This window comes from Pinus tabuliformis, chromosome 7 (assembly GCF_031772625.1).
Source record: "Pinus tabuliformis cultivar Carrire ecotype Pingquan chromosome 7, CPIR1, whole genome shotgun sequence".
In the NCBI taxonomy this organism is placed as follows: domain Eukaryota; kingdom Viridiplantae; phylum Streptophyta; class Pinopsida; order Pinales; family Pinaceae; genus Pinus; species Pinus tabuliformis.
The window spans coordinates 556,458,529-556,472,479 of NC_142293.1; positions in this window are offsets into that span (position 1 = coordinate 556,458,529).

Genomic DNA, 13,951 nt, shown 5'->3' on the forward strand with positions numbered 1-13,951 from the left:
CAATATACCACATATCATCCTCATCATGTGAACAAAATGCAATCCCACACCTTCTTAGATGCCCATCCTTCTTCTTCCACGTATTCCTTGGCTAGTTCTTTAGGTGTACGTTCTCCTTTTTCTGTTGCTTTTGAACCAAAAGCCTCAAGGATCTAGGAATCTTACAATCATTAGCTATGTGCCCAAAATTATGACACACATAACACTATATATGACTAAAATATCAAACCAAAGGATCTGATCTATTGGTGCTAATTTTGGGTCTCCAACTCCTCATGCCAGATATACAATCAATGGCCTTGTGGTTGAATAAGTTACATGCAAAACAATATCCATTAGATGAACTTGTATACCTGAAAGTGGATCCTCCTCTTGGTTGATTAAACTGTTGCGTATTTGTATACTTTCGCCTCCTACAAGTGGCAACAACATATCCAAAATTATGGTAATTGAAGCACTCAATCACATCCATTAGGGGGGAAAAGGAGTTTTGATTTCTCCTCTAAAATTTTATACCATCAATCATAGGACAAATGATCTTCTAGAAGTGAACAGTCCTCTTGGTTTTCTTCTTTGTTGTTGTTGGTGGATCTGTTTTCTCTCTCCTTTCTTGTTGCTATTTCTACTCACATTCAATGTTGTAGGATTCTTTGGTTCTACTTTATTATTCTTTCATGCATGAGAGCTTGTCTCTCCTTTTTGAAAACTACTTCAAAATTTGTTCATTTCTATGGTGCTCTTCACTTGCTCTAACTACTGGTCTTTTTCTTCAAGTTGCTTCCTTAATTTTTCAATTACCCCTTCAAACGCTTCAACATAATCCTTCCTACATTTTTACTTGTTGCAAATAAATCCTTCATTTGTTTTCGATTCTTCTAGTCGTGTCCTCAAAGTGGTGATATCTTCCTTGATATCTTTCTCCTTTTCATCATAAATTTGCAATTTATTCTCATGCTCCTTGCATACATCTGTTAGTCTACCAATTTCACTACATCTGTTAGTCTACCAATTTCACTTGAAAGTTTTTCAATAACAACCATGATAGATTCATATTCAACATCAAGGAGCATAAAACTACGACCATCATCTATATCACTAGCCAAATATGAATTTTTATCACCACAACTAATAAAATCAATGTAGGTTATACCTTTAGATTTGTTGTCCTCTTGTATAGTTGGTTCAACTAGATATTTGTTCGTCTTGGATGTCTTCTACTTCTTCTTCTTTTTGCTACTCTTCTCAAGCTCTTCATCACCACTATTGCAACTTCATCCAAATAACATATGCAATCTATCCCAAACCTCCTTGGCAGATTTTAAATCTCCAGCCTTTTCTAAGTCTGCATTATGGAGGTTTTCGAGAACAATTTTCCTTGCTTGAGCATTTTGCTTCATTTCTTCGAATGAAGGTGAATCGTCATCATATCCTTCACAAACCAATCTCCACAAGTTAGATCCACAATAGAGTAATTTATATTTCACACTTTCTTTCCATACCTTGAAATTTGCAATAGTAAGAATGGGTATTCCTTGAGAGTTCATGCTAAAAACAAAAATTGCCAATTTCTACCAATAAACACTAGATCTACTCTCCAACGATCAAGCTACAACTAAGAACCTTGGCTTTGATACCAATTTTTGTAAACCTTTGAGAACTACTGAGAGGGGGTGGGGGTGAATTAGTAGTGTGACTTCTTAATAATTTTTACCAATTTAAACTTTAACTGAATCACATACACTAATTAGGAGCAGCTCATTAAAGATTTGTAGATCTATGCATAAATCACAAAAAACAAGTAAACCATATGAGAAACATAAACATGAATAGAAACAAAAGAAAGTATCAACATATGAGACACAAGTATTTCTGGTGGAAAACCCTTCACCGAGAAAAAAACTACTCTTGTTGTTGTTGCACTGCTCTGAATCTTCTATTAGGAAAATAATGTCATTTACATAGATGAATAACTTCCATCAATTAGGAGACTCAACCTCATATACAATCTGATAACCCCCATTAGCAAGGAGACTCGATTCTACTGATAAGATTAGAAGACTATGTTCTCAAACGGATCTACAAAGTACCATCCATTGAAAGCCACCATGATCAACTATCCTCGCTGAACTCCGATTGGACTATCCAACTCCAATTGGATGGAGAAATTGTTCATTTCACTGAAGCTTTGAAATCACTACTCCAGTCTCATGAAATGATTGCTCCTCCTATGCGTAACTTGATTTCATTCATTTTTAATTTGGATCAAAGACTTCTATGCTCAACTTGATTTATCTCTGTAATACAATCTCTGACAGCAAGACACGATCAATAAATAAAATAAAACACCACCAATGACATGATATCAAGCTCTAGAAAATATTGGCACAAATGCAATCATCAATAATGAAACCATCCAACATAATAAGCTCTACTCCATATCCTCTAAATAAACTTTTCTATAGAAACTACAAATCTTATCCGATAATTGATGCTCTGTTTCATAATTATGCTACAACACTACCATTTTCACACGTACACAATGTATCTCTACTCTCAACTAGGTCTGAAGAATTCCTTCTCTGTAAAACCGTCACTTATTCACCCTCACACTAAACCAACAATCACCTAGCTCCAAAAAATGAAGAATATAAAACATTAAGGAAAAATTCCACTTTTGGATTGGGATCAAGAGTGCACAAAGTTGATGAAATCCAACCATAATCATCGCTACTTGTCCACTAAAGGTGTTCACACCCATTGGAGGACTTAATCAACCATTTCCAACATTTTCGAGTTAATTTCCAAGCTTTTATGAATATGAAAGTCAAAATAATTTGGATGTGTGCAAGGAATGCAGATAAATTTTAGCTATATACACAACTGCATGCACGAGAATAGCTGATCTCGACTACAACCGTATGGATAAGCATGTCTCCATGCGATTAGAGAGCTTCAACTACATGCACAGGCTTAGCTCCATGCGGTTTGGGTAGAGGATGGGAGAAAACCAAAGATCTTATTCTTAGTACCTCATCCACCTATTGGAACCTCTCCTCTAGCTCATGTACAAGTCTTTAAACCTCTACCAAGTCCTTTGGAACCTCTACAAATAGCCTAAGCATGTATCCCAAGTATCACTACCAATTTTACCTAGAACCCAACAACAAAGGTTGGCAAGACTACCAACAAGAACTCAACTCTCCTCAACCATCTGCATAAGCTATAACACATCTTAACACACTTTGTAGCACCTCTACAACACCATCATCAAACCAACATACTACTGCAACAAGTCATCTCCATGAGCATATATGAAGACCTAGTATGCCAACTCAACAAGTGTTCCATGTCAACAACATGAGTGACACTTGAGTCATCATCTCCATCACAGGTATATTTGCATCATCCACCAATGCTATCATCTAACCATCATGAGTGTGACATCATACATTTAACATCAATGCTAACACAACAAGGTCAATGACAACTAAACTAGTTGCAACCATGCTACAAGGAAGGCATCCAAAACATCAGCTAGACTACATAGGGTTGACATAATGCCAACACGAGCTAGCTGCCATCATGAATCAATGCCAACATCAGCTGACTAGAACCATGCACACCATAATTCCAACAATGTTGTGAAGGAGGTAGGGAGATAGAGAGAGGGGTATTGTAAAAGTGAGTGAGATTATGGGGGTGGGGGAGAGAAAGAGAGAGAGGGATAGAGTGGAGGGTGAAGAGAGAGGAAGAGTGATATATAAAGATGTAACATGGGGGGGAGAGAATGAGAGGGTGGGGGGGGGGGGGGGGGTATAATGAGGGAGGGAGAGAGAGAGAAGGATAAAGGGAGGAAGATAGAGACATAACTGGAGTGTAGAGAGGGTGGGGGGTGTTGTGAAGGATAAACTAAGTGAGGGAGGGAGGGATAAAGTGTGGAAATTTCTAAGTCTGACACATCATAAATCCCTACTGCATTATATGGTTTATTATCTCCTACTTGTTCTTCCCATTAACAAGTTATTTATTAATATAAATACCGAAATAAGCACAAATGAAGCCTTCACACATATAAAGATCAAAAACTGAAATAACTGAGACAACACAAGGAACATCGTTATTTTTGGACAATCGTCCCCGGGAAAAACCAATGCATGAAAACCAGTGAAACAGATATGAGGGTTTTATTATTATGCAGTTTTCTGAATACAACTAGGGTTCCAGAAATGGATCACCCTTCAAAGATTTTCCTTGGAAGAAATACCTTGCTCCGAAGACAGATATTTTGGCTAATCAACAACGAGATGATTGGTCCCACAGCAACCTCGATTGTTCCTCAGCTGGATAGTGAAAGCTATTCCAAGCTTCTCTCTGGAACTGTGTCTGCCTCTCAGCTCTTAGTTTGCCTCTCAGGTCTGTGTCGGCCTCTCAGCTCTGTGTCTACCTCGCAGCTCTTATTTTTCCCCATGAAAACACCACATCAGAGCTCTTTCTGAACAACATCAACTTTGCTAGCCTCTGCATCTGCCCATGTTAGCTTCTCGACCTCCTGCGTCCTCAAAGCAGCCTCTGCATCAGCTCTGGCTGTCCCTGTGTTATCTCTCTGGCACTATATTTACCTATCTTCTATGAATTCTCGGCCTTCTATTGAACTTCCCCTCGCTGCAACAGATCACTAACTCAATTTCTTAGCAAACCCTACCCTAGAAAATCGAATTCTTGATCTCTCTTGGTGTATCTCCAACTAATCCTCAAGCCTCCTCTTATACTTTTCCTATTGACGATTCAATGACCGAGATTAAGTCCCTAATCAATGAATAATATTAGATTTGTCTTGATCCACGTTATTTAGAACTTTTTCACCTATATTATATTAGTACACATTAATATTTAAATTTTCCTAAGTTTAGACTTAGGAACCCCATTTAAAATATTAATTATTTTAATATCTCTTCATCTGGGTGGAATTTCTCCAAACAATTTCTAGGTCTTGGCTATCTCATGTGCCTTATCCTCTTCACTAATTTTCATGGCTAGATCACATCCGATGCTACCAAAAATCAACATAAATAAATAAAGCAATGGGAATGGGAGAGTGAGAGAGAAGGAGAAGAATAGGGGGAAAGAGAGAGCATGGAAGATGGAGAAAGAGGTAGTGTGAGATATATAGATATATATGGAAAGGGGAGGGTTGTTGTGAAGGACATAATGAGTGAGGGAAGGATGGATAGAAAAATAGAGGAAGAGGGAGGGAGAAGGGGGAGAGAGAGAGAGAGAGATAAATGGGGGGGAGATAGAAGCAGATTTGGAGGGAGAATGACGAGGGAATGAGAGAGAGAGAGAGAGAGAGAGAGATAAATGGGGGGGAGATAGAAGCGGATTTGGAGGGAGAATAACGAGAGAGAGAGAGAGAGAGAGAGAGAGAGAGAGAGAGAGAGAGAGAGAGAGAGAGAGAGAGATAACAACAAGCGAAGTGTTGGAGATAGAGAGTGAGAGAGAAGGAGATAGATAGGGGTGGAGAGTGTGTAGGGGAAGAGATACAAATACTAAGAAAGGGGGAGGGGAGGGGGAGAGAAAGAGAGGGACTGAGGGAGAGATGAGAGAAAGATAGGGAAGAAGAGAGAGAGAAATAGAGAGGTAGATGCATATATGGATGGGGTATAAAGAGAAAAGAAGAGAAATACAAAGAGAGAGAGTGAGAGGGGAAGAGAGAGAGAGAGAGAGAGAGAGAGAGAGAGATAAAGTGATGGAGAAGAGAGATATATAGTGAGGGAGTGAGGAGGAGGGAGATAAAAGGAGAGAAGAAGGGAGATAAATATGGAGAGGAAGAGGAGATAGAGACACATAGAAAAATATGTAAATGTAAATAGAGATATAGAGATTTGGGAGAGAGAATGAGAGAGGGGGAAGGAGATAGGAAGGGAGGAGAAAGAGGGTAGAAGAATCTGAGAGAGAGAGGTGGAGATAGTGAGTGAGAGAGAAGGAGAAAGGGAGGTATGGAGAAACAAGAGGGGGAAGAAGATAGATACATACATAGAGAGGGAGAGAGATTATGATGGATAAGCGTCAAACCATAGGCTACCCAAATTTTTCCTTGACCCAAAAAGGGGTCATGAAATTTTCAAATGGAAAGAAATTTCCCTCAAATTATAAATTGTATATGTTAGAAATGGTAGCTTTTTTGATGTAGCTACATGTGCCCTGATTATAGAAGAATTTGGGACTGATAGGTTGTTAGTTTGTTTAATGAGTTGGTGTTTTCACCAAAAGGGCCTTTGTAAAGATCTCAAGTGTCAAGATAAGTTATCAGGCAATTTAGGAGTAGGGATAGGTTTCTAAAAGAATATTCCCTTATTTTAGGATATTTCTATCAAAATGGTTAGGTATATGTCTGATTAGAAGTTAGTCTATGGGGGGAAAGGAGAAGATCTTAGAGAATGAAAAGGATTTCAAGAATAAGAGAAAAACCCACTCAAGAGGAACATGAGGGATATGATGGAAAATAACTGAGGTTGTATCTATTCCTTGTAAATACATATTTTGAATTATAATAGAATATGAAAAAAAATATTCTATATTTTATTTAACTATGTCTAAATATGTGTAATTTCCTAGTTTGGAGGGGTGTGGGTCTCTATGTTAGTCAAATTAACATTGTAGGTAACTTCTATGGTGAATACATTTATTCCTGGGGGAGAAGTGACAAGGAGGGACTACTCAAGGTGTAGGAGATCCATGTAACTTGTGGGCACATATTGTAAGATATGGTATCAAACCATGCCATCAAGAAATGTGAACATGGACACTAAGATTAATGGTCCTCATCGAGTCTATGTCATTAGACTATCTCAAAATCAATTGATTTCTATTTGATCTCCACACCCATTTGTAGGTGTATAAGTTGAGATAGAGTTCGAAGGAGGCATCTTGAGGTAAGGATTTGTCGTTACCCAAGAGCAAAGAAGTAGTCAAGTTGGGGCGAGGTTAAGTTCTGGAACAAGCCTTAGTTATTCTCAAAATGGTGTTGTTTCTAGGCTTATCTATTTTCAATGCTAAGAATGATAAGGTTACTCGATAGTTGAAAGGAAGAGTGTTGCTAACCCGGCTTTAGGAATCCAGTCAAAGGCCATACAATGCAACCAGATTCGAGTAGTAAAGCACCTCTATGTTGGATCGAAGGCAAGGAGGTGTATTGACCTATGAAGTGATTTGAGAAATACTTCCTAGAGTTTGTGTTGGAGGAAAGCATTAATATCAACTAGGATTCTCCTTATTCATGGGCTGTAAAGTCCATTTGGAGACGTCCATGCATTAACAAAGGATTTTTCATTAGTTAAGCAACCCATCGATGTACAAGGGGTCTTTTAAGAGATGTGGGATTTAATGACAATGAGATCCAGTGGAGGGGAATTGGAATTAGGCTAGAAATAGACTATAAAAGAAAAATATTTGAGCATTTTTGAGCTCAGAGAATTAATCCATAGACCATGGGATGAGAAATATTGGTATATTTGTGCATAACCTTAATGAAAATATTTATGCAAGTGCAAACACACCCCCCCCCCTCCGCACTAAATTTAGCCTGTCAATTCAATCAATGACTAAGATTGAGAATGGACCCCCCTCCAACTAATGTCATAGGGACAAGCCCCCCACACTCCATATCAACCATTGATATCTGAATAAGTAGGGTTGTTAGATAAATTCTCATGTTGGAGAGAAGTGCATGTTCACTTTCTAGACCAAGGCCATAAGGTAAACATGCCATTAAGGTTTCAATATCCCCACGTAAATTATTAACGCTAATCGTTGATTTTGGAATGAGTATTTGAGGAAATCCTTGGAGAGTGTGAAGGTAGCAAGGAGACAATGGAGGCAATAAAGTAGACAATAGTGAGTTTCTATCAATAACTTGAAGCCACTATAATGAGAAAGTATGGAGTTAGGTTTGTTTATAGGAAGAAGGACCAAGGATTAGCAAGAATTTTTAAGGTGCCACTAGAAATAAAAAGAAGAAACCTTGCACTGCACTAAGTAGGTATATGATCAAATAACACCTTTAGGGGTTTAATCTTGGTTTAAATATTCATTTCATGGCTAATTGTGTGAGAGTATGAAGGTGATGACATCAATTTGAAATTATTGGATAATTCTTGATTTGGAGGATATTCACTAGACTAAGGATGATCCAATTGCAAAGGTTTGATGAAAAAGAATTATGGGAGGTAAGCATTTGATGGTGAAGAACAATGGCTTAATGTTCAAGATAAGGAGTTTGGAAAAGGATTGTTGATATCATAAATAACCTAGTAGGCTTAGGCAACATTAAATAGGTAGCAAACATTATAGCAAGGGAAGTTGTAACGGAGGAAGAAGAGCACATGGATATATTATAGGAAAATAAAAGCTTGTGGAAGAAACCCTTACAACAGAAATTGGAAGAGAGTAAAGGATAAAGGAAGCCCTCAAAGAAAGGTGAAGAGAACAAGTGAAATTCTCAAGAGGTTAGCAGTGTGTAATAGCCAGAGGAGTAGAGGAATCTTAGGAAGTTCCAATAGAGGTGAACCTATGATACCAAAAGGATGATCCAAAGGAGAGAGCTTGGTGAGGTGTCTTATGGAGGCTAGTTTGTAGCTCACAATGAGCATATAGAAGCTCATGGAAAAGGAGAAAGGAATAACCATTGTGTTCATGATAAGGATTTATATGGAAGACACAATAGAGTAAAGGAATATATACCAAAGTAAATGGAATAAGGAGAAGAATGAGTCAAGAGGAATATGATGGAGAGTTTGTTGAGTTAAAGGAAAGACTCAACATAATAGTGCAGTTGTTATGGGAAAGGAATCATGAAGAACATAAGCAAGGATGGAATGTGAGAAAGAAATTGAAGTGGCTTATAGTACAATTATTTATAAATATGTAAAGGAAGATCTTGAAGCATAGGTTGAATGCTTGTATAGAGAGAGAGAAACTCAAGGAAGTTGAGTTTAGATAGAGGTCACTAACAAAAGAACAAGATCACTATTGTGAACCCAAAAAAAGACCACTCCTTAGTGAAGATGATAGTGAAGGCGAGGAGGGGAGACTGATGGGATATCCCATTGACTATGTGAAAAGTCTAGAACAAAATTTCATGCTAGGAACATTAGCAGAGGCTCATAAGCCTCACATTTTTAGAACTAATCAACTGTGTTCATGTGCAAGTCATAATCATGACAAAGAAGGACAACCATCTAAATCTATCATGAAAATTGAGGAGAATGAAGGAATGTTTTTTCAAAGCATTAAAGGGGGACAAAATCAAAATTCTATTAAAATGGAAGATGAGACACCACTATATTATAAAGGGCACTAGAAGGAGGCCCATATACAAAATAAAGAATCACTAATGGAAACATCAAAGGAGGTAAGAAGACCTCATGGTTGTGAAACTAATAAATTGTGTAGAATTTGTAGGTCGAGAGCATGGAAAAAATTGTCTGAAAAGAGGGAAAGAAGATAAAATTTCTCCAAGGAGATAAATAAGAAAACGATTGAACCGAGGGTAGACAATCCTTAAAGATTGTCCCAAAAAAAGAAGAAGGCTCAAGAACTGCTTCACAAAAGCTTTGGAAAGGAGAAATAGGAATGTTTTAGAGTATAGTAAAGAAAATTCCTCCAAATAGTTCACAAGATCTTTTAAATCAAAGCTATGGAATTCTATTATAAAAGAGAATGAATATGAGGAGGGAATCCCTGCAAGATGTGGAAAAAAAACTGCTACTAGTGGTTGTTATAAAAGGAAACAAGAATGAAGGAGTACCAACAATAAAGGAACTGGAGGCGTCTGGGATGATAAAAGCACTTGAATATTTTATTGATTCATCACATGATATAAATAACATTGGGGTTATGGAAGGAGGACAGTAAGTGCTTTCAGAAAAAGGAGGAAAGAAGAAGCATGAGACAAGTTAGTCTCATGATAATGAATTTATAATTCATTTTAAATCAAGAGATATGGAGTAGGCACCTGTCTTGAGAGAGACTATGATGGAAAACAATGGACGTGAACATAAAAGTAATATCCTGCCTGAGTGTAAAGAACCTATTTTTGAAGTGAACATGACATAGTTGGCTTGGGAAGATAATCATGAGAAGGTTGATGGAGATGAAGAGTAACACATATTTGAACTACTCATGAAGTGTGATGAAAAGATAAATTTGTTGTTGGACTTGAAATCCTTGGAGGAGATATTGGTAAATAAAATGGTGCATGTTCAACATGCCAAATGAGAGCTAGAAGAATATAATAGCCACAAGTTTCAATCTAAGGTAAAGTTGGATAATGAGATTGATGAGATACAGATTCTAATAAGGAAGGTGCCTAAGAAGAGGCATACCAAGGTGAAGAAGGAAGGCATAAGAAACATAAAATTGACTACAAAAGTTTACGTGAGCAAGGCTAGTGGAGCACTACAACATACATTTTGGAAGCCTGGAAGAGTCCTGAAAATAATGGAACAATAGGATCAGATGACTAGTGGATAGCAGTAGAACCCGGTGTGTGATCCAAGAGGAAGAAACAAGTTGAAGGATCATGACCAAGAGGTGATAGAAATTTTCAATGTGGGGAGTCTAATGAAAGTGCATCAAGCCCTAGGGTATCCAAAATTTTCCTTGACCCAAAAAGGGGTCATAAATTTTCAAAGGGAAAGAATTTTCCCTCAAATTACAAATTTTATAAATTAAAAACAATTTTTTTTTAATGTAACTACTGTGCCTTGATTCTAGAAGAATCTGGGACTCATATACTATTAGTTTATTTGGTGAGTTGGTGTTTGCCCAAACGGGCCTTTATAAAGATCACAAGTGCCAAGATAAGTTGTTAATAGTTTAGGTGTAGGGATAGGTGTCCAAAATAATCTTCCCTTCTGTTAGGATATTTGTTTTCAAATAGTTATATATATCTCTGATTAGAGGTAATTCTATGAGGTGAGAGGAGAAGAGATCAGAGAATGAAAAGTAGTCTCCAGAATTAGAGAAAAACATGCTCAAGAGGGGCATGAGGGCTCTTCTAGAAAATAGTTGAGGTTGTATTTGTTCTCTGTAAATACAACTTTTGAATTATAATAGAATCATAATATTTTATGATGTGTTTTATTTACCTCTATCTTAATATGTGTATTTCCCTTTCTGGAGGGGCATGGTTCTCCACGTTAGTCAAATTAACATTGTAGGTAGTATTTGTGGCTATTACATTTATTGCTGAGGGAGAAGTGGCAAGGAGGGGATTCTCAAGGTGTAGGAGAGCCCTGTAACATGTGGAAATATATTTTCAAGCATGGTATCTAACCACACCATTAAGAAACATGAACATGGAAAATAAGATTAATGGTCCTCATTGGGTCTAAGTCATTAGAATGGCTTGAAATAAAGTTATTGTTATTTAATATCCATAACCAGATGTAGGTGTATAGGTTGAGATAGATTTCGAAGGAGGAAACTTGAGGTAAAGATTTATTATTTCCTAAGAGCAGAGAAGTAGTCGAGTCAGGGTAAGGTTAAGTTCTGGAACAATCCTTACTTATTTTCAAAAGGGTGTAGTTTATAGGCTTATCTATTTTCAGAGTTGAGAATGATAAGGTTCCGAGGAAATTGAAAGGAAGAGTGTTGTTATTATGGCCTTAGGAAATCTAGTCAAAGGCCATAAAACACAACTAGATATTACAAGTAAAAGGCCTCTGTGTTGGATCAAAGTCAAGGAGGTGTATTGACCTATGGAGTGATTTGAGGAAGCCTTACCAAAGTTTTCACCAAAGGAAAGCATCGATATCAACTCATATTCTTCATATTCATAGGATGCAAAGTCCATTTCAAGACTACCATGCATCGATAAAGGAGTTCACGTTAGTTAAGAAAGTAGTACCCATCAACATAGAAGGGCTCTATTTAGAGCCATGGGATTTAACAATAGTGAGACATAGTAGAGGAGATTGGTGTTAGATTAATAGAGAAAAATATTCAAGGGTGGTTAAGCATAGGGAATTGAGTTGCAGACCTTGGCATGGATAATCTTGGTGTATTGGCGTGCACGCCCAACACGAAGATTTGCACAAGGTTTCGAGGGAAGGGGAACCTTCAGTGTAGACCCCCACTCCCCTTCTTAGCTAACATAAGGGCAGACCCTCCCACACTAAATTCATATCATTGATTCAATCAATGGTGAAGGTCGAGTGCAACTCCCCCTCCCTGCACTAACATCATAGGGGGTGACCTCCCTGCACTCCATATCAACTGTTGATATCCAACTAATTAGGTTCATTGGATCAAGAGTGATGTTGGCGAGGAATTATTTATTTGCAAGACAAAAGCTATAAGGTAATTATTCTTTTTAGGTTTCTGTATTCTCATAATATAATAATTCCAGGCATTGAGTTTGGAACAAGTATTTGAGGCACGAAACCCAAGAGAGTGTGAAGGAAGAAAGGAAAGAATGGAGGGAAGTTGGCAGAAAACAACGAGTTTCGATGAAGAAATTAGAGCCACTATAACAAGTGAACATGGATTTAGGTCCTATTGGAGGAAGAAGGACCAAGGATTAGTAAGAAAGTCTTAGGAACCACTAGAAATACAAAGAAAAAACCTTGTAGCATGGATAGTGTTGTGTTAGATAGTGAGGGGTGAGGGAGAGAGAGAGAAGAAGAGAGGGAAGAAAAGATAGAGATACAAAAAAACATGTAAATACAAATAGAAATATAGAAAGTGGGGGAGAGAAAGAGAGAGAGAGAGAGGGAAGCAGATAGGGACAGAGAAAAGAGAGAAGGAGGGGAGGGGTATTGAGAGATGAGAGAGAGGGAGAGAGTAGAATAGAGAGAGGGAGGTAGAAATAGAGAATGAGAGAAGGAGAGGGGGAAGGATGGAAAGTGTGGAGGGGAAGACGAGAGAGATAGATCGACAAAGAGAGAGATAGTGAGGGAGTGAGTGGGAGAGAGAGAAGGAGAGAGGGAGGGAGACAGAGATAGAAAGGGAAAAAGAGATAGAGAGAAATAGATAATTATGTAAATGGAAATAGATATATAAAAAATATGGGGAAAGAAATAGAGGTAGAGGGAAGGAGACATGGAGGGAGGAGAGAGAGAACGAGGGGAGGGAGATTAAGGAGAGTGAGACAGAGAGAGAATGGAAGAGAGATATAGAGATGATAGAGAGTGAGAGAGAAGGAGAGAGGGAGACATGGAGAAGGTGGAGGGGAAAGAAGAGAGGGAGAGAAATAGTGTGTGTGTGTGTGAAAGAGAGAGAGAGAAAGGGAGAGAAACAAATATGTAAATGGAAATAATGTGGTAGATATTTGGGGTGATAGATCGAGAGAGGGGGAAAGAGGCAAGGATGGAAGAGAGGAGGAGGGAAGAGAAATTTAGAGAGGAGAGATAGGGAGAGAGTGAGAGTGGAGGAAGAGAGATAGAGAGGGAGAGAGAGACGGAGATAAAGAGTGAGAGAGGAGAGAGGGAGGTGTAATGTTCCCTAATAATAATAAAAATAATGATAATAACTAAATAAAATAATATTAAAATATAAGTAAATAACTAATAAAGAATAAAGAAAAGATAATAGTAGTAAATACATAATAAAAAATAAAGAAAAGATAATAATAGTAAATAAACAATAAATAATAAAGAAAATATAACAATAGTAAATAAATAATAAATAATTAAGTGAATATAATAATAATAAATAGATAAAATAGTAAATAATAATTGGAGTTCTAAATAAATATATATAAAAGTAAACTATAAAAATAGTAAAAATAAGTAAAGTTAACAAAAAGTAAAAAAGAATAAAATAAGAAAGAGTTAAATTAAAAGAAATATTAAATTAAGTAAAACTTAAAATAAAGAAATAAAAGTTGCATGTTGACACATGAAATGTGTGCATGCGGACCCCTTTCCATTTTTTGGTCTATTTAATGGAC